Source organism: Sturnus vulgaris, chromosome 5, assembly GCF_052056855.1.
Source record: "Sturnus vulgaris isolate bStuVul1 chromosome 5, bStuVul1.hap1, whole genome shotgun sequence".
Taxonomy (NCBI): domain Eukaryota; kingdom Metazoa; phylum Chordata; class Aves; order Passeriformes; family Sturnidae; genus Sturnus; species Sturnus vulgaris.
In genome coordinates, this window is record NC_142247.1 from 29,633,855 (window position 1) to 29,649,250 (window position 15,396).

A 15,396-nucleotide genomic window follows, 5' to 3' on the forward strand; every position below is an offset into this window, starting at 1 on the left:
GGTTCTCTCTACAGGGGGCAAGAGAGTAGAAAACCTTTAATTTTTCAATAGCCCAAATGTTAAAGGTGCTATTGGAATGTGGCCCCCTCCAAAGGGGAAGAGTTTGTGAAACAGTTAGAATCTTCCCTCTCACTTCCTTTTCAATTTCAGCAATTCCAGCCTCAGGGAGAGACCAGGAGACAGATACCTCTTCAAACAATCTAACACATGGATTAAATGTGTCTTTCATTGCCAGCGGCTGGATTTAGAAGTGGCTCAAACACCATCCACAGTGTTGGCTGTGTTGATAAATCAGCAATGCAGTAATGCTCTGGTCTTAAGCTCTTTCCTCACCAACTACTAAAGCAACACTAGCCAATAATCCTGTCTTTGAACTCCAGCCTATCACTTTTCAGCACTTGAACTTCAAACCAGTTCTGTTTTTCTGATCCTGTCCCTCCCTGCACCTGTAACTTGAGAATCCCCACTCCACATGGGTCAGTGCTGGGCCCTCATGAAAATTCCCCTGCCAGCAGCCCATTATTCCCCCCTCTGCATGCGTGTGACTCTGAGCACCACCCCACAATACAGACAGGAAATTTTTCACTAATATCATAACTTACATTTCTCAAGCACCTTTTATCCCAAATTCTGCTTTTAACTGTGTAGTGCAACTCCTTTAAGCTTTTGATAGCCAAGGACAATTTTAGACTGTGCATAATGTTCTCTGGGAAAATCACCTTTGTGGAGAGTTTACACAATGTTCAAAGAGGGATTTTTCAGTTCCCAGCGTAAGCTGACAAGTACCCTTCATTTTGTGCTGGCTTTCTGCATGCAGGTGAATTTTCTCTGTGGTTCACCTTTGTAACAGGGCAGATCCAAGAGGCGTAAAACTACAGCAGTTCTGTGGGACTAGTGCAATGCAACAGAAGGCTCACAAAATGAAAAGTGAAAAGCAGCCTGGCTTTCAGAGCACAAGGCAGGCATTTCGGTTTTGCAGAACACCATTCCCTGAGCAAGAACATCAATGCCTCTGTTGATGGAAAGTGCCAAGGCCTAAAACATCTCAGCAAGCAATACAGCCTGACAGCAGAGTCCCAAAGAGTTTAACACTGCTACCCTACACCATGCTGGTTCCAAATTCAGCAGTAACAATGCCAGGGAAGGTCATCACCTATGAAGAGCTCATCACTCGGGGACTGCCCAGCCTCAGCCTTCCCCAGCCTCACCTACTTACATCAGAAGGAGAGCAAAATTACAACAACTCACTTGCTTAATGGAACTATATGAAAAACATTTATATTTGTATGCCTGTAGCATAAACAATTGCACACATCTCCAGTCTGAAGCTTCATCCAGTGAGGTTTTACACCAAGATATACAGCACGAGCCTCTGTGTCTTTGTTCAGCTCTGCAAGAACAACCTATTGGACTGATGAGCAACCAGGGACAGGATTCAACCCTGAACATCTGTACAGAAACTCCAGATGACATTTCGGCAGAAACAATGGAGAAGGGACCTGTAATCTAGGAGAGCTGTGGCAGATAACAGCTTTGTTTTCACCAGCTAAGCCACATACAAGTGGCATGGGGATATTTAGCTCCAAAAACACAAACCTCTCGCTACAGAGTTAACGGCGCAGCTTCACTGACTGTCAGTGATAAGGGTAAAATTTATAAGGGAGAACAAGACACTAAAACACTCAGACATGATGCATTTAAGTCTTGGCTATTCTGCCACCCAGAGCAATGCATAGCATTTTGGCTGAGCCCGTGTGCAAACAAAATAAGCCTCCTAGGAAATGGATTCACAGAAGGAACAAACTTTCAGGACTCTATAACCAACAGAAGTTGGTAAGAAATGCCCCAAGCTAGGACGGTGCTTAATCTCCCTAGGGAACCCAGGTCTTCTGTGCCACTTCCCATTATTATTAGAGTTGTGCAGCAACATGGGAAGCTGGAGCAACAACGGGCTCAAAGAGAGGAGCATATGACACAGCACTGCATGATAGATACTGTGACGGTACAAAATCCCAAATCTTTGCCGTGCTGGAAGGGTTGGTGTGGGGGGACTGGGATGGTGGGGAAACACCTCCTCCTGTTTGCCCACCTCCTGTCTCAGATGGAGGGAGGTCAGCTGGTCAGATTTGGCAGAAGCAGAGGGATTTGTCCTGCAAAAGCACTGCCCTGTTGTGAAAGCTGATAAACAAGATGGCCTTGGGATGCCGTGCTCGGCCCTTACTGCGCAGCACTTCACCTTTCCTTCCAAACCCCCCCGTGCCTCCCTTGCACCTTGTCCCACCCAGCTCCCCCTGCCCCAGCCCTGGAGCCACGCTCAGCCCTACCTTGGAGCAGTTCTCTCTCTGCTGGCGCTTTGCTCCAAAGCAGGAGGTGTTACCACCTAAGGCAAGGAAGAGAGGAGAGCCCAGGCTCCTCCCTGCAGCGCCAGGGTGACACACTGGTCACGGCCCCACGTGTGTGACAGGGACACTCCAGAGTGGGCATGGGGACACGGGAACGGAGCTGTGCCTGTCGCAGCACGGAGCGGCGCATGGACAGTCCCCAGTCCCTAATGCCAGAAATATTTGGGACCCTGCATATTTAAAATGGTGGTGCCATTTCAAAAGGAGCTGCCCCTGGCTGCTGCTTCAACCCAGGGTGGTTTAACAGATGAATAAAGGAGGGTCCCTCAAAAAGTGCAAGTTCTACCCAAATAAGGAAAAGAGAAATGAACACAGATCTGCTAAGTTAACTGAGAAACCATAAGTCCGTTGAAAAGCATATCTTGAGGAACAAGTAGCTAAAGACATAAAAACGTAATAAAATCATTTTCAAAGACAACAGAAGCAGGAAGCCTGCCAGAGTGTGTCTGTAGGGCTGACAGATGATTGAAATGTAAAAAGAATGCTCAAAGACGATAAGGATGAAGCACAAAAGCTAAATGAATTCTCTGCATCCATGCATATTCCACAGGGATACAAGGAGGACCCCACACTGGAGTTTTCTTTGCAGAAGAAAGCCAGGAGAAGTATTTCAAAATGAAGAACTGGAATAAAAGATTCTAGGAAAAAACAGTAAATGAACAAGAGTAAATTCAAGGATTTGATATTTTAGAAATCTTGACTGAAATCCAAAGTGAACGTGAAATAATAAAGGCTGAGCAATTAACTGTGGCATACAATGCTTGACTTAACTAAGTCTTGGAACTAGGAAAAAAGCAGCAGACACAGTGCCAGTGTTTGAGATGTGTTTTGTGGGGATGCAAGGTGCAGGTCTGGCTTCTGTGTGCCTGAAATGGGTAAAAAGATTAATTACGAAAAGAATTGCTGGCCCCAAGAGAGAAATAACATACCAATTCCTCGTCCCATAGCTTTTGTAGAAGAAAGTAATGTGGCACAAATCTGAGTTCTTTGAAGGAGCTGATGAACGTGTGGATACATGGTGAACAGGTGATCACTTGATATAAAACCTGTATTTCTACATAATTTTTGATGAAATCTCTCACCAAAGACTCTTTAAAAAGCCTTCTAAGTTCTCAAGAAGTAGGAGGAAAAGTCCTATAGAGGATTAACAACTGATTAAAAGTTAGGAGACAATTTGAATGCGCTGTTCAAAATATTAATAAATTATCTGGAAAACACGAAGTGACAAAACTTACTGATGAGAAAAAAAATCCAGGGTTATACTAATTAAATCTGATCACAAAGCCTTGCTGATGGTTTTAAAAATACTGTCAAAGTGCAAGGTGAATCTCAGTGCTGATGGCTGCAAAAGCAATGGACATGGGACAAAACAAACGTAACTATGTGAACACAGGAATGAGCTCAAATTAGCAATTACCACTCAGGAAAGATACCTTTGAGATGCTGTTTGAGTTCTACCAAAGTGTCATCTGAGTGGAAGTCAAAAAGGCAGGTTAGGAAGCATCTGGAAAGTGATAGAAAACAAACCAGAAAGAAGCATGATGTCACTGTACAAGTCCCTGGGGCTTGAAATTTGTCACTTGAATGCAGCAGCTAGTTCACGTCCCTCCATCTCAAACACAGAGACAGCAGCATTAAAAAGAGCAGACAGAAAGCAACTCAAGATGACCAAAGGAATAGGAAGTTTCTGGACAAGGAAGGACCAAAGCAAAGACTGGGATCCTTCACCCTTAAAAAAAGTTGTCAGAGGGATAAATGCAAAACAATGTTGGAAATAATGAGAATCATGGAAAAGGTAAGGAGAAAATTTTTATCCATCTTTTCTCATAAGTACTAGAAGTTCATTCCAAGAGTGTCAGAATCTGGGAGGCCACAGGAAAAGAAGCTGTGACGTGTACTTGTCCCGTTCTCACTCTCCTTCCCCAAACAGCTGCTGCTGGATGCAGCATCATGGACTGTGAGTAACTTTAACCTGACCCAATTAATCCTTAGGAGCTGTGGCACTTGGCCAAAAACCACCACAATCTGCTAGTCCAAGAAGACTGGTCCAGCAGCAGGCTGGTGGGTGGTAGACCCTACACACACATCACCTTTTGGGGAGGCAGTAATCTCGCTGAAATATCTGTAAGTTAAAACAGGGGTAGTGTGAATATTATGAAGCACTCTGATCAGTTGGGGTAGATACAATGAAAACTCCTCTGAACGGGAAATTCTTGAATATGTTTGCTGAAACATTATACAGGTTCAGAAGGCAGGGGGCTAAAAGAAGAGTACAGCAGTTAACTCTTGCCATGTTGTGAAAAGTTTTATCTGTGGCTATCAATACATGAGAAATATAAATTTCTGTACAGGAAGGTGGAACACCAATCCTCACAGTCGTCTTGGGTTTAAGGTCTGTGCTTTTTTGTGCTCTGTGAATGGCATGACAGATTGCATTACGTTACACACTGGAACGACCTAATTTCTCTGCTTTCTACCATGATGTGATCTAATGGGCCCCCCAGCAAGAACGCTGCTGGTGACTTGTCACTCATGCTTGCTGCCTGACAATGCCACGAAACACTGCACGGATTCCTGTTATGTATCCAGAACTATTGCATTATAATATTAAATCTATTAAATGTCAAGCCATAAGAGATGTGGCTTTCTATACTATAAACAAAACACTCAATACTGGCAAGCTCCCAACACTGAGAAAGGATAGGAAATAGGATAGAATAGGAGATAACTCTTTTCTTTCTTCTCCCTTTCTATGTATTCCTCCTCTGTCACAGTTACAGTAATGCATTAACCTCTTCACCTTGTGGAATACATCTATCACAGCTATGTTGAAAAATATGAAGAAACATCCAGATACTTCAGCCATAAGTAATGGAAACAAACCTAATGGGAAGGACATCAGACTCCATGCATCTGTGTTTTAGCCAGTCTCTCTTAGACAACTGTGAAAACCCACCCCAGGCAGACAGGTTATTCCACAACTACCTGCTGCAGACTTCTTTGTCATTATCTGCTGCTGACATGATCCAGACAAGATGGCCAAACCATGGCTATTATACAGTCTGAGAAGACCTCAGTTTAAAAAGCTTGATGCAGATAAACTTACATGTGCTTTTGCAATTAGGTGAGTGACCCAAAATAAATGTGTCTGCAAACATGTCAGAAAACTACCTAAGAACGTGCTCTTTCACAAAAATCTTAGTAATTTCTTGCTGGCTGGAAATTTTCAAGAGAAGAATCATTTTCCAAGCACTTGAGTTTCTATCTGGGAAGCATGCAGGCAGAGAGAAAGAAAACCAAAGGGAAAAGAAAAAGCACAGGAAAAGGAGAAAAGGTAATTTCCAACAGAACATGTACATCAAATATTTTGTCTACTCTGAATTGAGTTGATAATAAATGAAGAATTAAGTGTCCAGGTTTTGTTACCCTAAAGATAAACTGCTTCCATGTGTTCTTAGTTCACCTCCAGAAAGTAACACTGTCAACAAGGGAAACAGAAGTCAAAGTCTGGAAACAGGGGAGATTTCAATTGTTGTAAGTAATTGTAAGCGATAACTCAGCATCTGTGGAATTGGGAGTATCAGGACTGTAAATCCACATAAAGCTGAACGTTATGAATGGAAGCTGTCTAGTCTTTCCCAATCTGCCATCTATTCCTGTTCCCACATTCAGATATGTTGCACACAGAGCAATTCATCCTCTCACAGCTTTGCTCTCTGCAAACAGCTGCTCAGGCTGTCCATGGTGACAGGTCATTAGTGGGCAGTTATTTTTTTCAGGACTGAGTGCACAGAAGTGGCAGTGCTATAAAAGCTTCCCTGCAGAGCTCCATGAACTGATCTGGGAAGAGCTCTTTCCCAGTTTTCTGTGCTTCCTGTTAGCAAAAATTGTCTTGAAAGCTCTGTGTCTTGTTGCTCACCTGCAGCAGTCCTCTTTGATCACGCCCCAGGATTTTCAAAAAGCTCAGTCATCAGCATCAGTTGCAAAGCTATTGCTACTCTAGTGCTGATCTTGTCACCATCACCCTCACAAACCACACTCAGTTCAGCTGATGTGACTACAGCATACTGTGCTTTCACAAGTGGTACAATTATGTCAATTAAAGGCATGAAGCCAATTCTCTTACAGAAATAAGCTTTACCTGTAAGAGTACTACTCTAATTCTATGGTTGTGTATCCATCAGGAGAGTGTACAACTTAACTGCCTGGTCCCATCCATGTAGCACCATTTATTGCAAGGAGATGGGGCTTTAATCCTGAACAACGGTGTTAATTTGCTACTTAATTCATGCTTAATTGATAAAAGGCTTCCCATCATTCTGCAAATTCATCTCCAAAGATATCCCCTACCATTTCAGCTGAGGAGCATCTCTGCACTTCTGAGAGATTTTTCTTAGGAAATTTATGGCTCTGATCCTCTACTTTCCTATTCTAAAGAAGTACTGGCAAACCTGATGATATTTAATATTTCAGTCAAATTCTTTCAAACCTGCCAACTTTTTCTTCTATGTCCCCTACTCCATAATTCCTGCTACTGAATCATTAGTGTCTCTCTAGCAGCTTCTTGATTCTAATCAGTCAGGTTCTCTGCCTTCTGCATGTGTATGGTGATTATACTGAGCTAGTTTTGTGACATCTCAAGATTATAATTTTGACAGCAATTACAAGAATACGAGAATTTAACTGCCACAGAACTGACTGGAGTACCAGAGGAGGAAGGAGTAGATTACAACAGAGAAAGGGAAATTTGACTTAATTTTTCTCCACTACCAAATCATTCTTCTGGGTTTCCACAGATTCTCTTTAACTGCTGCACTGCTGCCCAAGAGTCCAGACAGGAGCAGCTGCCTTACAGCTTCTGTGTTGCCAGCTCCTCTGAGCTCCCACAGCCAAAGCTTGCCTGCTGTGTTCTATAGTGCTCCATGCCAGAGTTTCCAGCTTAGGCCCATGAACTGGGTTTCAAGGATTGGCTATTGGGGCCAAAAAACATCCAGCTCACTGTCAAGGAGGCCTCTGTTCACCACACAGCAATTTTTAATTTTCACTTGGAAATCTGGATGAACCTGCAAGCCCAAAGAAGGCTGGAGGCCACAGAACAAGACACATAGAATACATTCCTCCTAACAGCACATTTTGCAGGCCTGTCCTACATTTATCTCATCTAAGAGTAACAAAGGGCCAGTTACTCATGGCAAAAGACCATAGACCCTGTAGCCTGACCTCTGCTCTGGAGCCTCCACCAACAGGACTAATTTCTTCCTCGTCATTGAGTGAGGTCTTAGAAAACTTTCTTCTCCTTGCTAGTCTCTTGGGAGTCAAACTTTTCTTCTCTTTGCTGGTCTCTTTCAGAGACTCTTAAGTGTTAATCAGTTGATCTCCATCATCATCAGTGAACTATACTAAGTTACAACAGCAGCAAATTTGGCACATGTCACTATATAATCGTGCTAATTTTTCTTTAGTGTTCTAATCTTAAAACACAGAAGCACTGCTACTGATGAAAAAAACTGATGAAAAAAAGAACTTCTTCCCAGACTTTACAATTCATTACCATCCCTTCTGAGCACTAACAAGTAGCAAAGTAAGAAGCTTTTTCAATGGTACCCTGTCCATTCCTGAAAGATAAACTTGACAAGAACACAGGAGCCAGAGGTCTAGGCTATTCCAATGATGGCTAATTTTGAAATAACCCTTAAAATTTGAGCTACAGATAAGCTAAGCAGGGGATATCAAGCCAAATCAATGTGAGTTGCATGAGCTACTTATTGTCTTTGCTGCATGTAAAGGCAACAGATGGAGAAAATAAGGGAGAGAAAGAAAAAGAAACTCTACTTCAGTGATTTGATTCCAGTGCTGGAACGTTCAACAAAACACTCCTTTCCAGGATTTAAATTTCCCTTTGATGAGCACCTTTGACTCAGTGGGATTTGCAAAGCTTCTATTTGAAGCTGGAGAAAAGTAATCTCACCCTTTATTTCTTCCCCCTCGCTGCACTACACCCCTCTAATCATGATTAATATATCTAAACATGCCTGATTAAGCCAGACAGATGATGGGCCCCTAATCTGAACTGATCAGGGCTCTGGAGCTGCCAAAGTGAACCTGCTGTCTCTCTATCAGACAGAGCAATAAGGGGTCAGTAATGCAGCCCCATTAACTGCTTCCTACAGAATGACTTTTCCCTGACTGCTCCTTGAGAGCAGACACTTGAGGAATGCAGCCTGATGGGAAGTTGCTTTGAATCGTTTCTTTTAGCACAACTGTCGAGCAGCTCCTTCTCAAGCCCTCCAGACAAACAACTAAAGTATGAAAAATGTAGCCACTTCCTTCTAAGCTGCTTTCTTTTAAATCTCCTCATACCTTATCTTGCTAACTGCCTCTCAATTTTTCTCATCTTTTCTTGGTAAGCTTCAGCACTGACTGATATATGGTGCACTGCAAGTGTGTGGTTATCAGAAAACCAGCCCTGTTCCCACTGTGCCTGTGTGTATGCAAGCAAGGGATCCACTTCTGTGTACAGGTGGAGCTTGCACTTCATGAATTCATAAAATTTAGGGCTGCAACAGACCACTATGATCAATACACCATGTCAATATACCCATGAACTGCCTGTGTCCAACATATTTACACTAATGTTGAAGGTTCATTGACGGATAAATGGATACAGGGCAGAAAAAGTGCAAAATGTACACTCTGAATTTGTTCAGGTATCTATGCACGTGTACATACACCTGCTTTTAGGTGGGTGCAGCCCTTTGCAATATTTATCTTCTAAGGTAAACTTCCAGTAAAAGACTGCAGTCAAGAGGGATCAAGTGGGCATCAGGCCATGTTTGGGCTCTGGGAAATCCTGTGACTACTTATCCTAAAACTGGTATAATTTCAAGTAGCTTCAAAGCTTCTCTGAATCACACCAGCTGTGACCAGCTCCGGGGAATTCTGCTAGCTGCAAGTCAGATGGAGAATTATACTTCTCAAATTGATAATAGAAGAGACTGGGATGAAGAGTAATGATGTATTTCACACATTTATGCTATCAGGGAGGACTTTTCAAAAGTCACTTCCAAAGCAAAGGAGTGAAAACAGAAACAAGAATCAGATACTATCGAGTTGATTAAAAACAACCAACCACAGGCAATAAAATCCACCTACAATTAGATACAGATATTCCAAGGTGCTTTCCTTGTATTTGGGGTTCAAAATATGGGAAATAATACTCAAGATTTCATTATTTCCAACTCTGAGTGTCAGAGAGAGGATTCCAAAAAACAGTTTCCAGCATTCTGTTCTGTAAATCTGAGCTCTTGCACTAACTAAGAGCTGAGGAATTCTGGTGTTCATGCAGGTCTGCATATGAATACACACTGGATGTGCACATGAATGTTAAATTCCCTTTGTCTATGAGCAATCAGGCACTTTGCAATGTGAAAGGGAAATCTAGGGAAAAAACCCTGTAAATATTTGTGCTAAAATAGGAGCAAGTTCACCTTATGTTATCGGTTCATTTCCACAGCATTTATGAAACTCCTCTTTTCTATGTAAAAGATGGAAGATGCAACAGATATAATGTCTTTATTTCTGGCCATAGCACAGCCTAGAGAATTCATTACATTAAGGCATTAATCCAATCTAGTAAAAATAGATTTTAATCTTATATTGGACTCTGTATTGGAGCAACAAATTTGAGTGCGATATGGGAACAAAATGCTATGAAAATCTGCTAGTATATACAGCTGGGTACAAAATACCATGTTTCCAATCAGCTACTGCCTGTTTCTTTGATAAGGCCAGCTGATAAAAAATTGTGTAAAATGGGAAGGAGAGCAAGATCAGTGATTAAACTGCAATTTTCCTTGCTTTTTTTTTTTTTGGTGTGTGTGTGTGTGTGTAAGATTAGTCCTGCCATCACAGATAACTGTGCAAAATCTGGAAGTCTAGTACCAAAATTAAATTGTGTGACTGTGTGTCTACAGATAGGATTTTGCACAAAGGTAAAAATACAGTTAGCCAAGTAAGAAAAAGTAAAGTTTCTTTGTCCTTTTAGACATAAACCCATTTTCATAAAAAATTTCATCTGGCTGCAAAATTTGTGGGGTGAAGCTTGCCTTGCCTCTTTTGTATATTTTTCCTCTCCTCTTGTGCTTTTATGAAAGAACGAAATACAAAAGTCCAGTTCAACCTACATTTAGCTATGATATCATAAACACAAACATGAAGAATCTAATTACTTGGTTTTCATGGTCTTCTTATCTTGGACATGTTACACATAATTGCAGCTCAGCCACCTTTGTTCTGAGAAGAACTGACAAAGTGATACACGTACAAAGCCTCACATTTAGGTAAGGACAGAGAAATTGAAATGCTGCTAGTGGAATCCGTGTTGTGGTATAATGAGCACAGTTGTGATACCTTCATTGCATAATGGCCCCACTTGCATATTTACATTTGGAGCCTTTTTGTTGTATTAACTGTATTTTTTCTGCTTAATGGGTCTTCACAGCTCAACTTCCATTTAAGCACAGAACCTCTTTTACAAGGTCTAAGTGCTACAAAACTTCCTTTTTATAAATTAAAGTCAGCCCATTTGCATCTGCATTTGGGAATGGTTCTGGAGGGGTTTTAAAAAAATCAATTATAATAATTCATACATATAAAGATGCAACTGCAACAGTCAATCCAACTTTTCCCCTCATTATAAGATGTGTGAATGCCAGCTTGTTGCTATTCCTGGGGTTTTCTCTGCACAGTGATTGTACCATTTTAAGTAGAAGTGTGGAACATATTTCATGTTTGTCAATGCATTTTTTAGTTCACTTGGATTATGATACCTCTGAAATTAAAGTGCAGCAGCAGATCCTGAATGATTTAACATGTAGACATTTTTTACTCTGAATTAAGTACAACTCATTCTTGTTTATCTTAATTCAAAATTGAATCAAATCAAATTGGAACAGGTTCTTATTATCTGGAATAAAAACGAGTGATACCATAGTGTAAGAATATTGGCTACTGAACTAACATTTAGACTGAAACCTAATTAAGCACAAAGAGTTCCTTATAGGCAGATCAAGTCTGACATCCCACATTTCCCCTTCCCACAGCATTGGCACCATCATGGCAAGGAGGGTCATTGAAACCTCTCTGCATAACCCTTGTACATCCTGCAAAAATAATCATGGTCCCAGTCCTTCAGTGAGCAAGTAATCAATTGCTGCTCTGCAGCAGTGAGAAAACAGCCTTCAGACTACTCAATAGATTTCATGTGGCAAAAAGGGAACACTGTGCAATGGGTGTGAATGAGTCATTCGACATTTCAGGTTGACTGAAGTCATTCTGCTACATTTATTTCCAATCTTGATATGCCATCCACATTTGCATATTAAGCAGGATGTGAAGAAAGAGATTTAAATTATTTGCTACAACACATGCATGGAACACAACAGACTGCATGTGTGTGAGAATGAGAGATTACATGCACGAGTGGGTGAACACAGCATCATGTGAAGTGCCTCTTCTACCTTCATACAGGAGCAGGCATTCTACATGCAAGCCTGAACACATCTCAGCAAAAGTTATGTTTGAACCTGTGTTATCTCTAGGGAAATGAATACAAAGGAAAGATGTTCATTGGCAGTATGCCTGAAGAGAGGAATAGGGGTCCCATGAGCATACTTCAGGTGATGTGTGTTGTGTTTTCTTTGGCAAATACAAATCTGAACGAGCTGGTCTGTGTACACTTGAAGGGTAGGTGTGTGTGCTGTGTGCATGTGGTTTACAAGGAGCACCCAAGAGCATGAGCCAGTCAGCTGAAGCTGGAATTTATACATTTGTTAAACACTGTACGCAGTGAGCCACCTACTTAAACATTCCCATGGAAAGAATACATGGCAACCTCTCAAAGTATTCCACTGTAGATGCCCCCCCCCGCACTATTCTGCAAGTTATTGATAGCACACTCAATTAACCTTGGGGAGAGAATACTGAATGGACATTGTCTCTCTCAGTTTCAGTCATTTTTGCTCAGTCACACAGTTTGCATACAAACCACTGAGGAGTGGTAGTTAAATCTCCAAGTAAAAGTGCTTTAATGAAAACAAAAGTGCACATTCATGACGTTTGTATTAGTGTTAAGCCTTGTAAGCTTCATTATCTGAAAGCCTAAATGTTGGACCAAGTCATTGCAGATTATGTCTCATTAAGTAGCAAGCGCAATTCTAGTTCAAAAAGTTTAGAGAAAATGTACTCTTAGATTTGTTTGGCTGGCAATTGCAGGCCTACTATTGCAATTCCAATTTACCCACTGTGCTTGTATTGGCTTTGTACAGAAGATAAAATGGAATGAGGTGAAAATCCAATTTTTATTAGTAAGTCCACTTCAAGGCACACTTCTTGAGGAAGAGGTCTAGCAAGCACTGGAACTTGTGATGCAATTAGGGGAGACTCCACACCAAAGGCCTTTGTAAAACCCATGAGGGTCTTGAGCAGCAGTGGGAACTCCAGATGTGCTGAGGATGTCATAGCTTAGGTAATCTGGACAGAGGCACAGCATGGTCTACAACAGCTACAAACCAGTTCACTCATCCCCTGAGAACTGGTTTTGGTCCTACCAGCTCACTTAAGCATAAGAGTATGATTATTTTACCTTGATTTTGCTCTAAGACTGAGAAACAGATGTGTACATATTGAAAGAAGCAGGGTGTTACATTCAACATCACATTATGAGGGGAGGAAAATACACTATTTCTTCCACAACACAATAAAACATTGTGCACAGTTGTTCCTACAAGACATGCTCCAGAATTCACTCTGCTGATATCAGCGTTGTCATCTAAGGATCATCTCATGAGGAAGAGTTGAAAGAAAAAAAAATCAGGGAATTGATATCTTATTTGTTGAACTCTCTTGTATAGTCTGTTGGAACTACTTCTTGTGTTGTATCTTTTCTCCTTCGCCTTTCACTCTCTTTCCTATCCATAAGGCAAATCACTTGAGGCAAATGGCATTTTTCCATACAGTGCTCCATAACAAAAGCCAGTGGGTCAGAGGTGTCTATAGAATTCTACAATAAGTAGATTAAAAAGGATTTGTGGTGACCCCACAGTTCAAGCCCCTGCCCACAACAGGGTTAATTTTGAAATCACACAAAATGAGAATGTAACCTCATCTTTCTACAGTGACTACTCTAATGAAACACAAGTCTCATTCAGGCAATGATATAAATCATACACATGCCTAGATTAAAGACATATGGAAATAATTTAGAAGACCTGCATTAAATTATTTGAGATTTTCTTTCAATATGCATTCATAAGATGGTACTGACTGCAGTGTTAGACTCCAATTATAAAGCACATATTATCAAAACAAACACTAAAATGAGGCTATTATTACAATCATTATTTCCTGAATTCTGTGTGCTGAAGACCCTCATTACATAGTTTCAAAAATCTGATTATTTGTAGATGGAAGCCAGGAAACAACGCAAAACAGGAAAGAAGGGGAAAACTCCAAACTGGAAAAAATGGTTACTTTACCAGGCACAGTGGAAAACACTACATGTCATGTACCTCAGACAGCCTTCAAGAAGGTGTTCCTCTTCTAAATACCTAGAAAGTCTGCAGAAGAAGGTTTTGAGAGCCAGAAACGGTAGGAACTGTGCAGCTCTTGTCTTTCAAGTTGCACTTTGAACATGGCAAGGCTTTTCTCACAGGCTCTGCAGTGAGAAAATTGCCAGTGGCAGGAATTACTCGTCACAAGACTTAAACAAGGGCCGTGCACTGCTACAAGGAGATTTAACCAAGCAAAACAGGGATTACTGCTGTGATGAATGAGATGAATACATCTAAAAACTTTATCAACACTGCAGTTCTGCTTCCATATGAAAAAAAAATCAAAATCCTATTATGCTCATCGCCCTTCCATTTTCTGCTCCGGTCTCTATCAGTTCCTTGTATCTACTTTAGGTGCACTTGTACCTACTTTACTTGCATTCAGATTTAAGGACTACCATGTTCAGATTCACCATTACTGCATATCTTGCTATATTTGATTATGGTGGGCTGTCTCTTTTGTCCCGGCAGACGAGCTTTGTTTTTTTTAGTTTAGCTTTACAAAAATGATTATACTTAATAAAGTGATCATCTTTGTAAAAGAAGCTAATCCAGAAATATCCACAAAGCATTTTGGAATACTGTTTCCTTGGTTGCTCTGTCTGATGGTGGTTGGACTTTGCTCATCTCTACAACTTAGAAAGGAAAGCAGTACATGCTCAGCCCTTCCGGAGCTTGAGTCAATGAAGCATCCAATATTGCAGAGCAGAAGATGATGCATTCAAAACCACTTCCTGAAAATATCATGCTAATATTTAGATTGAAAAGGAGAATAACATTTCAAAATAAATTCTGCTCAAAAGTTAAAAAGTATTCCAAGCAAAAAAGTTAAACATACAAACAAAATTGTTCAAAACAGCAGTAATTCATTAGGAAAAATAACCACCGCTCATTCCAGGAGATTCCCAGGCATTTCACAAATGATGAATTATATTCAGACTCACTCTGTGTATCTGGTATCCTGATAGACTCCATCGAGGTGGGGATGCAGCAGTACTAGACACGGACTACACTCTGCTGTATAGCTTCTCCCTGGTGTGTTTTAAAGAATTACAGCTCTTCCTTTGCCTTTGCTTGCTAAAACTACCCAGCACTTTAATTAAGAAGCCCTATTATGAGCTCTGGTGTTTTTTCCTGCAGCCTCACTGAAAATAACACTTCTCTGTACTTGCCTGGTATGGGTTAGCTAAACTGGTAAGTCTGGATGTTAAAATATGATGACTGTGTCCTTTGACCCCAGCTTTACTCTGGAGGGCACCTCTACTTTGGCTGCTGCTTTCACTGCCTCTATTTATCCCTTCACCTGACAATGAAATCCATCCTCCAGTGCTTTTCAGCAGTGCACAGCAGGTTAGGAGCAGAAGCAACAACTGCCCAATTAAAAT

At 41.1% G+C, this 15,396-nt stretch overlaps 1 protein-coding gene across 4 annotated transcripts in view; it reads right to left on the bottom strand.

Moving 5' to 3' along the window:
• Positions 1-15,396, bottom strand: part of GRAP2 (GRB2 related adaptor protein 2) — a 103,428-nt gene that overhangs the window by 16,740 nt on the left and 71,292 nt on the right. The window contains exon 1 of one of the 4 annotated variants that reach the window (XM_088165285.1): positions 3,836-3,856. The exons of 2 other annotated variants lie outside the window; for them this stretch is intronic. The gene's annotated coding sequence lies outside the window, so the exon portion shown is untranslated. Of the gene's footprint in view, positions 1-2,324; positions 2,468-3,835; positions 3,857-15,396 lie in introns of those variants that run through there. One more of the 4 variants, XM_088165284.1, reaches the window with a different exon arrangement.